Below are 12,679 nucleotides of genomic sequence, written 5' to 3'. Positions count from 1 at the left end.
AACAAAAACAAAAGCCTTAATCACTTCAGTGTATAGCATTCTGTATACTGATGTGCACTAACGTTTAGATTTATAATGTTATTCATATGAGTGTCTCCTAAATTTCAATTTATAGCGTTGCGTATGTGCACATTTACTAACATACTGCCTTACAGCATTTTGTATCTTAGTGTTTCGAATTTTTAGTGTTGTGTATTTGAATATATCGATTTTAAGCGCTGGGCAAGTGGTTGTATTATAATGTTTTGGTTTGTGTACGTTTCTGTTATTAATGTTGTATATTTGGGTGTATTGTAACGTTTTCATTTCTAATGTTAACAGCGTTATATATAGAGTATATCTTAATACCCTAAATAAATTTCACAGTCTTAGCTGTACTAATGTATGCGGACAGTTCTCTACTTTATAATACAGTGTATCTTACTTTACGTATCGTGCCCGGCATGACCAAGTGGTTAAGACACTCAATTCATAATATGAGGGTCGCGGGTTCGAATTCCCGTCACACCAAACATGTCACCCTTTCAGCCATGGGGGCGTTATAATGTTATCGTCAATCCCTCTATTTGTTGGTAAAATAGTAGCCCAAGAGTTGGTGGTGGGTGGTGATGACTAGCTGCTTTCCCTAGAGTCTGAAGCCGCAAAATAGCCCTCGTGTAGCTTCGGGCGAAATTCAAAAAACAAACTTAAAACTGGCTCTAGATATTTTGGCTTACGAATAATTTTATTCTAAGCATGTAGAATCGCTAGCTCATTTCCTAGTCGCTTTCACTTCTTATAACCTTACGTGCACTCGGTAGACGTTACCTTTGAACCTTCACACTTAACCCCAACACACAAATCACAGGATCCGATCCCAAGTGCCAGAAATCATAGTTAACGATTTTTGTCTATATATATACATAAATAACGCTTTAATTAAACCGTGTTAATATAGACAACTGTTATCCCTATCACTATGTATGCACAAGGAAAACTAATGTCATGGAAACAACATACGTTTAGGGGAAGGCATTCCTCACGTAAATGGAAGCCCTTGTCCTTCAAAACTCCATTGAATCTCCATCTTGACTTTTGTTTCACTAACGGGTCATTCATTGTAACGGCTGGTTTTTTCCCGAGTGTTTCGTTTTACATCCATTGACAGTAAAGCTGCTCACACGGCTGAGAGATCTCGGTACTCTCGAGCCCGGAGACAAGTTTAATGTACGACCCCCTAACCCCCACCCCTCTCGAGAAAACTGTGCTTCCGTATGCAGATATAAGTAAGGAAGAGTTTTCATGGGGTTGAATAGAGCTTACAAGGAAAATGTTTTTGCGACGAAGGAATCTTTAGGGCGTAAAGAATGGAACTAAAGTGTTATCTGCGACACGATGACAACTTCCGTCAGTTTGTCTTTTCAAGTGAAAAATAAGTAGACGTTTCTCTGCTTCATTTTCCTTATCAGCGACAAAAAAAAATGCTCTTAAACTTTCTTTCACACACCTCGAAATAGAACGGATCGTTTCGTGATGAGCAATAATTAATTTCGAACCGAGTTTGTATTAAAAGCCTTAAACGATTAGACTTAACCACAAGCGAAACTCGTCTGCACTTGATTAAGTAAACTCGTTGGTAAAAACAACAGTTATTTAACCTCCTGCGGTTATAAAAACAAAACAATTAACAACAGTTATTTAACCTCCTGTGGTTATAAAAACAAAACAAATAACAACAGTTATTTAACCTCCTGTGGTTATAAAAACAAAACAAATAACAACAGTTATTTAACCTCCTGTGGTTATAAAAACAAAACAAATAACAACAGTTATTTAACTTCCTGTGGTTATAAAAACAAAACAAATAACAACAGTTATTTAACCTCCTGTGGTTATAAAAACAAAACAAATAACAACAGTTATTTAACCTCCTGTGATTATAAAAACAAAACAAATAACAACAGTTATTTAACCTCCTGTAGTTATAAAAACAAAACAAATAACAACAGTTATTTAACCTCCTGTGGTTATAAAAACAAAACAAATAACAACAGTTATTTAAGTTCCTGTGGTTATAAAAACAAAACAAATAACAACAGTTATTTAACCTCCTGTGGTTATAAAAACAAAACAAATAACAACAGTTATTTAAGTTCCTGTGGTTATAAAAACAAAACAAATAACAACAGTTATTTAACCTCCTGTAGTTATAAAAACAAAACAAATAACAACAGTTATTTAACCTCCTGTGGTTATAAAAACAAAACAAATAACAACAGTTATTTAACCTCCTGTGATTATAAAAACAAAACAAATAACAACAGTTATTTAACCTCCTGTAGTTATAAAAACAAAACAAATAACAACAGTTATTTAACCTCCTGTGGTTATAAAAACAAAACAAATAACAACAGTTATTTAAGTTCCTGTGGTTATAAAAACAAAACAAATAACAACAGTTATTTAACCTCCTGTGGTTATAAAAACAAAACAAATAACAACAGTTATTTAAGTTCCTGTGGTTATAAAAACAAAACAAATAACAACAGTTATTTAACCTCCTGTAGTTATAAAAACAAAACAAATAACAACAGTTATTTAAGTCCCTGTGATTTTTTTCTCTCGGAAGCACACCGTTAAATGATGCGCAATCACGATAGATCTTTTCATAACCTTGACTGTCAGTCTGAAATGTCACTTATAATATATACTAGCCTGTACATAACTTTCAGCATCGGGCATGGTATTTGTGTGTACCCATATGGTTATGAATTCATTTGTATCAGATTAATGTCCAGAAGTATCTGATTGGTCTTTAAAAATCAGTTGTATCAGATTAATGTGCAGAAGTATCTGATTGGTCTGTAAGAATCAGTTGTATCAGATTAATGTGTAGATGTATCTGACTAGTCTGTAAAAATCAGTTGTATTAGGTTAACGTGCAGATGTATCTGATTGGTCTTTAAAAATCAGTTGTATCACATTGATGATGTGCAGAACTGGTTTGTGAACTACACCGTCTACTCATCGCCATATCGATAGACTGGAAGGAAGACAGTTTCGTCAGCACCTGCTGCCAACTCTCTGACAGCTCTGGTCTGATCAAATAGTGGGCTTTAACAGAAAATTCACAATCCGGGCACGATAACTGCAGGGCCACGCGCTAGGCCTAACAATTGCACTGTAGTGTTGTTTGATACATATACGTATACCTTGCCTGATCACTGAAAAGAAGATAGTCGTTATGTGTCCCGTTGAATGTTAACTCTCACCAATGGTTGATTAATGGACCCAGAATTAATTGTGTTTGATATTTAAGTATATTTTAGCAAAGAGTAATTTGCTTGTAAACCAGTGTGTCGTCCATAGAATCGTTTTAAATCCTCTATTGTTGTAAATGAATAGAATCTGTGTTGATACGTCAACAAGTGCAAACTATAGTGACGTAGCTATAGCAACAAGATAAATAATAGAATGAACATAATACGTCAACAAGTGCAAACTACAGTGACGTAGCTATAGCAAAGAGATAAATAATGGTTTGAATATAAACTAGGTTTTCGTTTGTTATTGGTTTTTTCTCAACAAAAATTTATATTAATGAAGTTTAAATTAAGATATTTGACCTATCCCTCGTTTAACCCTTAGCCCGTCGGAAAATGAAATTGTTCATTTTGTTTCTGAATTTTGCGCAAAGCTACACGAGGGCTATTTGCGTTAGCCGTCCCTAATTTAGCAGTGTAAGACTAGAGGGAAGGCAGCTAGTCATCACAACCTAATCTCTAACTCTTGGGTTGTTTTTTTACCAACGAGAAATTATTCATACCGACATTGTCCACCAGGTGTTTTGATCACTCAACACCAACTACTGTGCGCGGTGTATTGAAACTCTTTAAGAACTTGTCTTTGCAAACGAGGTTGGCCCGGCATGGCTAAGCGTGTTAAGGCGTTCAACTCGTAATCCCAGGGTCGCGGGTTCGAATCCCGCTCGCACCAAACATGCTCGTCCTTTCAGCCGTGGTGGCGTTATAATGTGATGGTCAATCCCACTATTCGTTGGTAAAAGAGTAGCCCAAGAGTTGGCGGTGGGTGGTGATGACTAGCTGCCTTCCCTCTAGTCTTACACTGCTAAATTAGGGACAGCTAGCGCAGATAGCCCTCGAGTAGCTTTGCGCGAAATTCAAAAACGAAACGAAACAAACAAACGAGGTTTGGTTAAACGCATTGAAAATTATATTTTTACATCAAGGCATTCAACTTTTGTTTGTTTTTGTTTTTGGTTTTTTCATTCATTCCGTTCTATTCTCTTTCAGTAAACATTACATATTACTGAGGGAGGGTACTAGTTTCTGAATCCTCCCAGCGTGGCTCAGCTTTAAAATTAAGGGCTTATGACAATAAAATTGAGGCTTTGATCCTTGTGGTCGATTCATCATTTAAACAAACACAGAACTGGTACAGATTTTATATATATATATATATGTACACACACGTTACCCAATTTCAACAACACCCAAAAAATAAACACATGGTTAATGGTAACAAATAAATACAACCAGATTACTTTAATTATGCTTAGTTCGATTTTGCACCTTGCTTGACACTAATCGACACTGAGAAACCGTTTCGCTACTTCTTTAGTTCGCATGGAAACTTAATTAAAGCCGCATTCCTTGCCCGTGTAAAGACGCCCTTGACGACAACTCGCACAGCACACTTCTCTCTACGTACATAAGGAATGTCTCTGTGAAGTCAACGTACGCTGTGTAACCTTCTTCAACCACGTGTAATTTTCACTATTCATGATAAAGTTTCCTGCTTTTCATTTACAACTATAAGTAAACAAATAAAAAAGCTTTTCAAAAATGGAAATAAATGTAGGGATGGCTAATATTAGTCCTTCATAAACAATACAAACAAGATAGTAGGGGTGGCTAATATTAGTCCTTCATAAACAATACAAACAAGATAGTAGGGATGACTAATATTAGTCCTTCATAAACAATACAAACAAGATAGTAGGGGTGGCTAATATTAGTCCTTCATAAACAATACAAACAAGATAGTAGGGATGGCTAATATTAGTCCTTCATAAACAATACATACAAGATAGTAGGGGTGGCTAATATTAGTCCTTCATAAACAATACATACAAGATAGTAGGGGTGGCTAATATTAGTCCTTCATAAACAATACAAACAAGATAGTAGGGATGGCTAATATTAGTCCTTCATAAACAATACAAACAAGATAGTAGGGGTGGCTAATATTAGTCCTTCATAAACAATACAAACAAGATAGTAGGGATGGCTAATATTAGTCCTTCATAAACAATACATACAAGATAGTAGGGGTGGCTAATATTAGTCCTTCATAAACAATACAAACAAGATAGTAGGGATGGCTAATATTAGTCCTTCATAAACAATACATACAAGATAGTAGGGGTGGCTAATATTAGTCCTTCATAAACAATACAAACAAGATAGTAGGGATGGCTAATATTAGTCCTTCATAAACAATACTAACGAGATAGTAGGGGTGGCTAATATTAGTCCTTCATAAACAATACTAACGAGATAGTAGGGGTGGCTAATATTAGACCTTCATAAACAATACTAACGAGATAGTAGGGGTGGCTAATATCAGTCCTTCATAAACAATACAAACCAGATAGTAGGGGTGGCTAATATTAGTCCTTCATAAACAATACAAACGAGATGGTAGGGGTGGCTAATATTAGTCCTTCATAAACAATACAAACAAGATATTAGGGATGGCTAATATTAGTCCTTCATAAACAATACAAACAAGATAGTAGGGGTGGCTAATATTAGTCCTTCATAAACAATACAAACAATATAGTAGGGATGGCTAATATTAGTCCTTCATAAACAATACAAACAAGATAGTAGGGGTGGCTAATATTAGTCCTTCATAAACAATACAAACAAGATATTAGGGATGGCTAATATTAGTCCTTCATAAACAATACAAACAAGATAGTATGGGTGGCTAATATTAGTCCTTCATAAATAATACAAACAAGATAGTAGGGATGGCTAATATTAGTCCTTCATAAACAATACAAACAAGATAGTAGGGGTGGCTAATATTAGTCCTTCATAAACAATACAAACAAGATAGTAGGGATGGCTAATATTGGTCCTTCATAAACAATACAAACAAGATAGTACGGGTGGCTAATATTAGTCCTTCATAAACAATACAAACAAGATAGTAGGGATGGCTAATATTAGTCCTTCATAAACAATACATACAAGATAGTAGGGGTGGCTAATATTAGTCCTTCATAAACAATACAAACAAGATAGTAGGGATGGCTAATATTAGTCCTTCATAAACAATACAAACAAGATAGTAGGGGTGGCTAATATTAGTCCTTCATAAACAATACAAACAAGATAGTAGGGATGGCTAATATTAGTCCTTCATAAACAATACATACAAGATAGTAGGGGTGGCTAATATTAGTCCTTCATAAACAATACAAACAAGATAGTAGGGATGGCTAATATTAGTCCTTCATAAACAATACTAACGAGATAGTAGGGGTGGCTAATATTAGTCCTTCATAAACAATACTAACGAGATAGTAGGGGTGGCTAATATCAGTCCTTCATAAACAATACAAACCAGATAGTAGGGGTGGCTAATATTAGTCCTTCATAAACAATACAAACGAGATGGTAGGGGTGGCTAATATTAGTCCTTCATAAACAATACAAACAATATAGTAGGGATGGCTAATATTAGTCCTTCATAAACAATACAAACAAGATAGTAGGGATGGCTAATATTAGTCCTTCATAAACAATACATACAAGATAGTAGGGGTGGCTAATATTAGTCCTTCATAAACATTACTAACGAGATAGTAGGGGTGGCTAATATCAGTCCTTCATAAACAATACAAACCAGATAGTAGGGGTGGCTAATATTAGTCCTTCATAAACAATACAAACGAGATGGTAGGGGTGGCTAATATTAGTCCTTCATAAACAATACAAACGAGATGGTAGGGGTGGCTAATATTAGTCCTTCATAAACAATATAAACGAGATAGTAGGGATCGCTAATATTAGTCCTTCATAAACAATACTAACGAGATAGTAGGGGTGGCTAATATTAGTCCTTCATAAACAATACTAACGAGATAGTAGGGATGGCTAATATTAGTCCTTCATAAACAATACAAACAAGATAGTAGGGATGGCTAATATTAGTCCTTAATAAACAATATAAACAAGATAGTAGAGATCGCTAATATTAATCCTTCATAAACAATACTAACGAGATAGTAGGGGTGGTTAATATTAGTCCTTCATAAACAATACAAACCAGATAGTAGGGGTGGCTAATATTAGTCCTTCATAAACAATACAAACAAGATAGTAGGGGTGGCTAATATTAGTCCTTCATAAACAATACAAACGAGATGGTAGGGGTGGCTAATATTAGTCCTTCATAAACAATACAAACAAGATAGTAGGGGTGGCTAATATTAGTCCTTCATAAACAATACAAACAAGATATTAGGGATGGCTAATATTAGTCCTTCATAAACAATACAAACAAGATAGTATGGGTGGCTAATATTAGTCCTTCATAAATAATACAAACAAGATAGTAGGGATGGCTAATATTAGTCCTTCATAAACAATACAAACAAGATAGTAGGGGTGGCTAATATTAGTCCTTCATAAACAATACAAACAAGATAGTAGGGATGGCTAATATTAGTCCTTCATAAACAATACAAACAAGATAGTACGGGTGGCTAATATTAGTCCTTCATAAACAATACAAACAAGATAGTAGGGATGGCTAATATTAGTCCTTCATAAACAATACATACAAGATAGTAGGGGTGGCTAATATTAGTCCTTCATAAACAATACAAACAAGATAGTAGGGATGGCTAATATTAGTCCTTCATAAACAATACAAACAAGATAGTAGGGGTGGCTAATATTAGTCCTTCATAAACAATACAAACAAGATAGTAGGGATGGCTAATATTAGTCCTTCATAAACAATACATACAAGATAGTAGGGGTGGCTAATATTAGTCCTTCATAAACAATACAAACAAGATAGTAGGGATGGCTAATATTGGTCCTTCATAAACAATACTAACGAGATAGTAGGGGTGGCTAATATTAGTCCTTCATAAACAATACTAACGAGATAGTAGGGGTGGCTAATATCAGTCCTTCATAAACAATACAAACCAGATAGTAGGGGTGGCTAATATTAGTCCTTCATAAACAATACAAACGAGATGGTAGGGGTGGCTAATATTAGTCCTTCATAAACAATACAAACAATATAGTAGGGATGGCTAATATTAGTCCTTCATAAACAATACAAACAAGATAGTAGGGATGGCTAATATTAGTCCTTCATAAACAATACATACAAGATAGTAGGGGTGGCTAATATTAGTCCTTCATAAACATTACTAACGAGATAGTAGGGGTGGCTAATATCAGTCCTTCATAAACAATACAAACCAGATAGTAGGGGTGGCTAATATTAGTCCTTCATAAACAATACAAACGAGATGGTAGGGGTGGCTAATATTAGTCCTTCATAAACAATACAAACGAGATGGTAGGGGTGGCTAATATTAGTCCTTCATAAACAATATAAACGAGATAGTAGGGATCGCTAATATTAGTCCTTCATAAACAATACTAACGAGATAGTAGGGGTGGCTAATATTAGTCCTTCATAAACAATACTAACGAGATAGTAGGGATGGCTAATATTAGTCCTTCATAAACAATACAAACAAGATAGTAGGGATGGCTAATATTAGTCCTTAATAAACAATATAAACAAGATAGTAGAGATCGCTAATATTAATCCTTCATAAACAATACTAACGAGATAGTAGGGGTGGTTAATATTAGTCCTTCATAAACAATACAAACCAGATAGTAGGGGTGGCTAATATTAGTCCTTCATAAACAATACAAACAAGATAGTAGGGGTGGCTAATATTAGTCCTTCATAAACAATACAAACGAGATGGTAGGGGTGGCTAATATTAGTCCTTCATAAACAATATAAACCAGATAATAGGGATCGCTAATATTAGTCCTTCATAAACAATACAGTAGGGATGGCATGTACAACATTTCTACATAATAGTACGGGTACACACTATAGTAAAATGTTAAAATGTTCTTTCTTTACTTGTTTTCCGTAATACAGCGTTTCAACAAACATATGAAGGTTATATATTTATAACCCAGTTCTAAATACAGTGAGATTCCAACTGTAATGTTTATTGTTTATCTATTAGTGGCTGGTAATTCGTTTCACCCTGTATTTAAGCTTTTCAAAGGAACATAAACTTTCTGTAAAAAACTAACTTCAAGGGGTAATAATAACACCGGTTACATGAAAGTAAGTAATGTTATGTCGTCAGTTCTTACTTAAAACTCAGTTTTGTAACTGACTTAAATAAAGATCATAATAATTACAATTCACTTGCCTAATCTGATTTACATTCTAAAAGTTGTTCATGAGAACTGATGACATATAGTATCTGAATTACTACTGTGTTATATTTAACTTTAGTATCAAACGAAAGGCCTCATCGGCACCAGATACAGTAGACGTAGGGTGGTTGGCATAGTGCATTCTAGCCATTGAGTGTATACATTTACATTGTGGGTACTTTTTGTCGGGCAAAGAAATAGAAAAAAACTGACAACAAAATAAATTCTACCTTAAAACCTATCATCCACCTACCGAGTTCTGCCTGAACTGAAGAGATGTTGGTAGAATTTTAAAAAAAAGGTTTGGTTGGTATAACTGTATCGTTTTACCAAATGTAGTTTACACGAGCTTCAAATTCTGTGTAAACAGGAAAAATGTTTTTATAAGATAACAATAATTCATGAAATACAATGTTATCTGTATACGATAATTTCTCGTCAAATCCATGAACTTAAAATGCGAAACGTTTAATTCTTTAGCACCTAGAGCAATACAACAACGTGGATGACTGGTTAAGCCTGGTGAGGTTTGTTGTATCTCTCACCGATTAGACAAGCAACATTGGAGAATAGCCCGCAGTAACGGCAAGGTCACGTAAGATGGTATTAAAAACCGTGGGAACCATTTACCACTCCCATAATTGTTAAACCTCGCTTTAGGAAATGTGTCGCCTAACTATGGCGCCTCAACATCTACAAAAATAACACTTTTCTGAAATTTAAAGGTGTTCACACACAATATGTTACAGTCGCTATTAGAACCGTTATGAAAATATCTCCATGATAAAGTTCACTGTTCGTGACAACGTTCTTTTGTTTAGAACCACCACGATAACATACTCTTTTCAGAACTGCCCTGACAACATACTCTGTTAAAAACATCCATAACAACGTACTCTGTTCAGAGCCGCCATGAAAACATAATCTGTTCAGAGCCGCCATGAAAACATTATCTAATCAGAACCGTCATGACAATATATTCTGTTCAGAACCACCATGACAATATATTCTGTTCAGAACCACCATGACAATATATTCTGTTCAGAACCGCCATGACAATATATTGTGTTCAGAACCACCATGACAATATATTATGTTCAGAACCGTCATGACAATATATTCTGTTCAGAACCACCATGACAATATATTCTGTTCAGAACCGTTATGAAAACATACTGTAATTAATTTCGAGTCGTGTAACAACATATTAAGCTTAAAACAATGAAAATAACGTATGTTATCCTAGATCTTCGTGATAATGTAATATATTTTGCCTATAGAGATTACTATAACAACTTTACATAAAATTACTATATGAACTTTACATAATATTACTATGGGAACTTTACATAACATTACTATAGGAACTTTACATAACATTACTATATGAACTTTACATAACATTACTATATGAACTTTACATAACATTACTATAGGAACTTTACGTACCATTACTATATGAACTTTACATAACATTACTATAGGAACTTTACATAACATTACTATATGAACTTTACATAACATTACTATATGAACTTTACATAATATTACTATGGGAACTTTACATAACATTACTATATGAACTTTACATAACATTACTATATGAACTTTACATAACATTACTTTAGGAACTTTACGTACCATTACTATATGAACTTTACATAACATTACTATAGGAACTTTACATAACATTACTATATGAACTTTACATAACATTACTATATGAACTTTACATAATATTACCATGGGAACTTTACATAACATTACTATATGAACTTTACATAACATTACTATAGGAACTTTACATAACATTACTATAACAACTTTACATAATATTACTATATGAACTTTACATAATATTACTATGGGAACTTTACATAACATTACTATAGGATGAGCTCAAGGAATGCAAAAAATAAGTAAGTCACATGTAGATAGTAACACATGTAGACAGTATCACATGTAGATAGTAACACATGTAGATAGTATCACATGTAGATAGTAACACATGTAGACAGTAACACATGTAGATAGTAACACATGTAGATAGTATCACATGTCTATAGTATCACATGTCTATAGTAACACATATAGATAGTGTCACATGTGGATAGTAACACATGTAGATGGTATCACATGTAGACAGTAACACATGTAGATAGTAACACATGTAGATAGTATCACATGTAGATAGTAACACATGTAGATAGTATCACATGTAGATAGTAACACATGTAGACAGTAACACATGTAGATAGTAACACATGTAGATAGTATCACATGTCTATAGTAACACATATAGATAGTGTCACATGTGGATAGTAACACATGTAGATAGTAACACATGTAGATGGTATCACATGTAGATAGTAACACATGTAGATAGTATCACATGTAGATAGTAACACATGTAGACAGTAACACATGTAGATAGTAACACATGTAGATAGTATCACATGTCTATAGTAACACATATAGATAGTGTCACATGTGGATAGTAACACATGTAGATAGTAACACATGTGGATAGTAACACATGTAGATAGTAACACATGTAGATAGTATCACATGTAGGTAGCTACAGATGTAGATAGCTGACATGTAGATAGTTTCAATGTTTCCATCCTATAACTTACATTGTTTAGATGGGCTAAGCTAGACAAAGTGTAGAATTGTCAATTAAGACGCCATATTCTACCGAGCAACATAGGAACTACATATATTTGAACCGGGTCCGACCGTAAATCTAATAATTTGTTGTTCGCAACCTGTTACCACGCTAAATAAATTTAAAAAAAACTAATTTCACACTTTGGGGTCGTCGACGCGTTATAAGAGTGAGAATCATATCCCATTATTCGATAAAATAAATAAACTAATTTTTCGTCCATAACTTCGCCATAGCAGAAGTGTTTGCCTGATAGGGGTACAAGCCCCCCCATGTCTGTATAAGTGCAATATTCTTTTAATCTTCCTTGAAAGGAATATTAGTGTAACATTGGTATTATTTGACGACGAATTCTGCTTTACGAGCCTAGGCTGAACATGCGCCAGCCTGAATAAAGGAGGAAGGTTGCTGTCAGGGGCAGTCACCCTGTATTAATATAAAACTCGGATCACCCATGGCGGTCGACCTCAAAACTGGTTGGAATCAAGAAGAAGAGATG

Source organism: Tachypleus tridentatus, chromosome 1, assembly GCF_004210375.1.
Source record: "Tachypleus tridentatus isolate NWPU-2018 chromosome 1, ASM421037v1, whole genome shotgun sequence".
NCBI lineage: Eukaryota > Metazoa > Arthropoda > Merostomata > Xiphosura > Limulidae > Tachypleus > Tachypleus tridentatus.
This window is presented reverse-complemented; position numbering follows the sequence as displayed.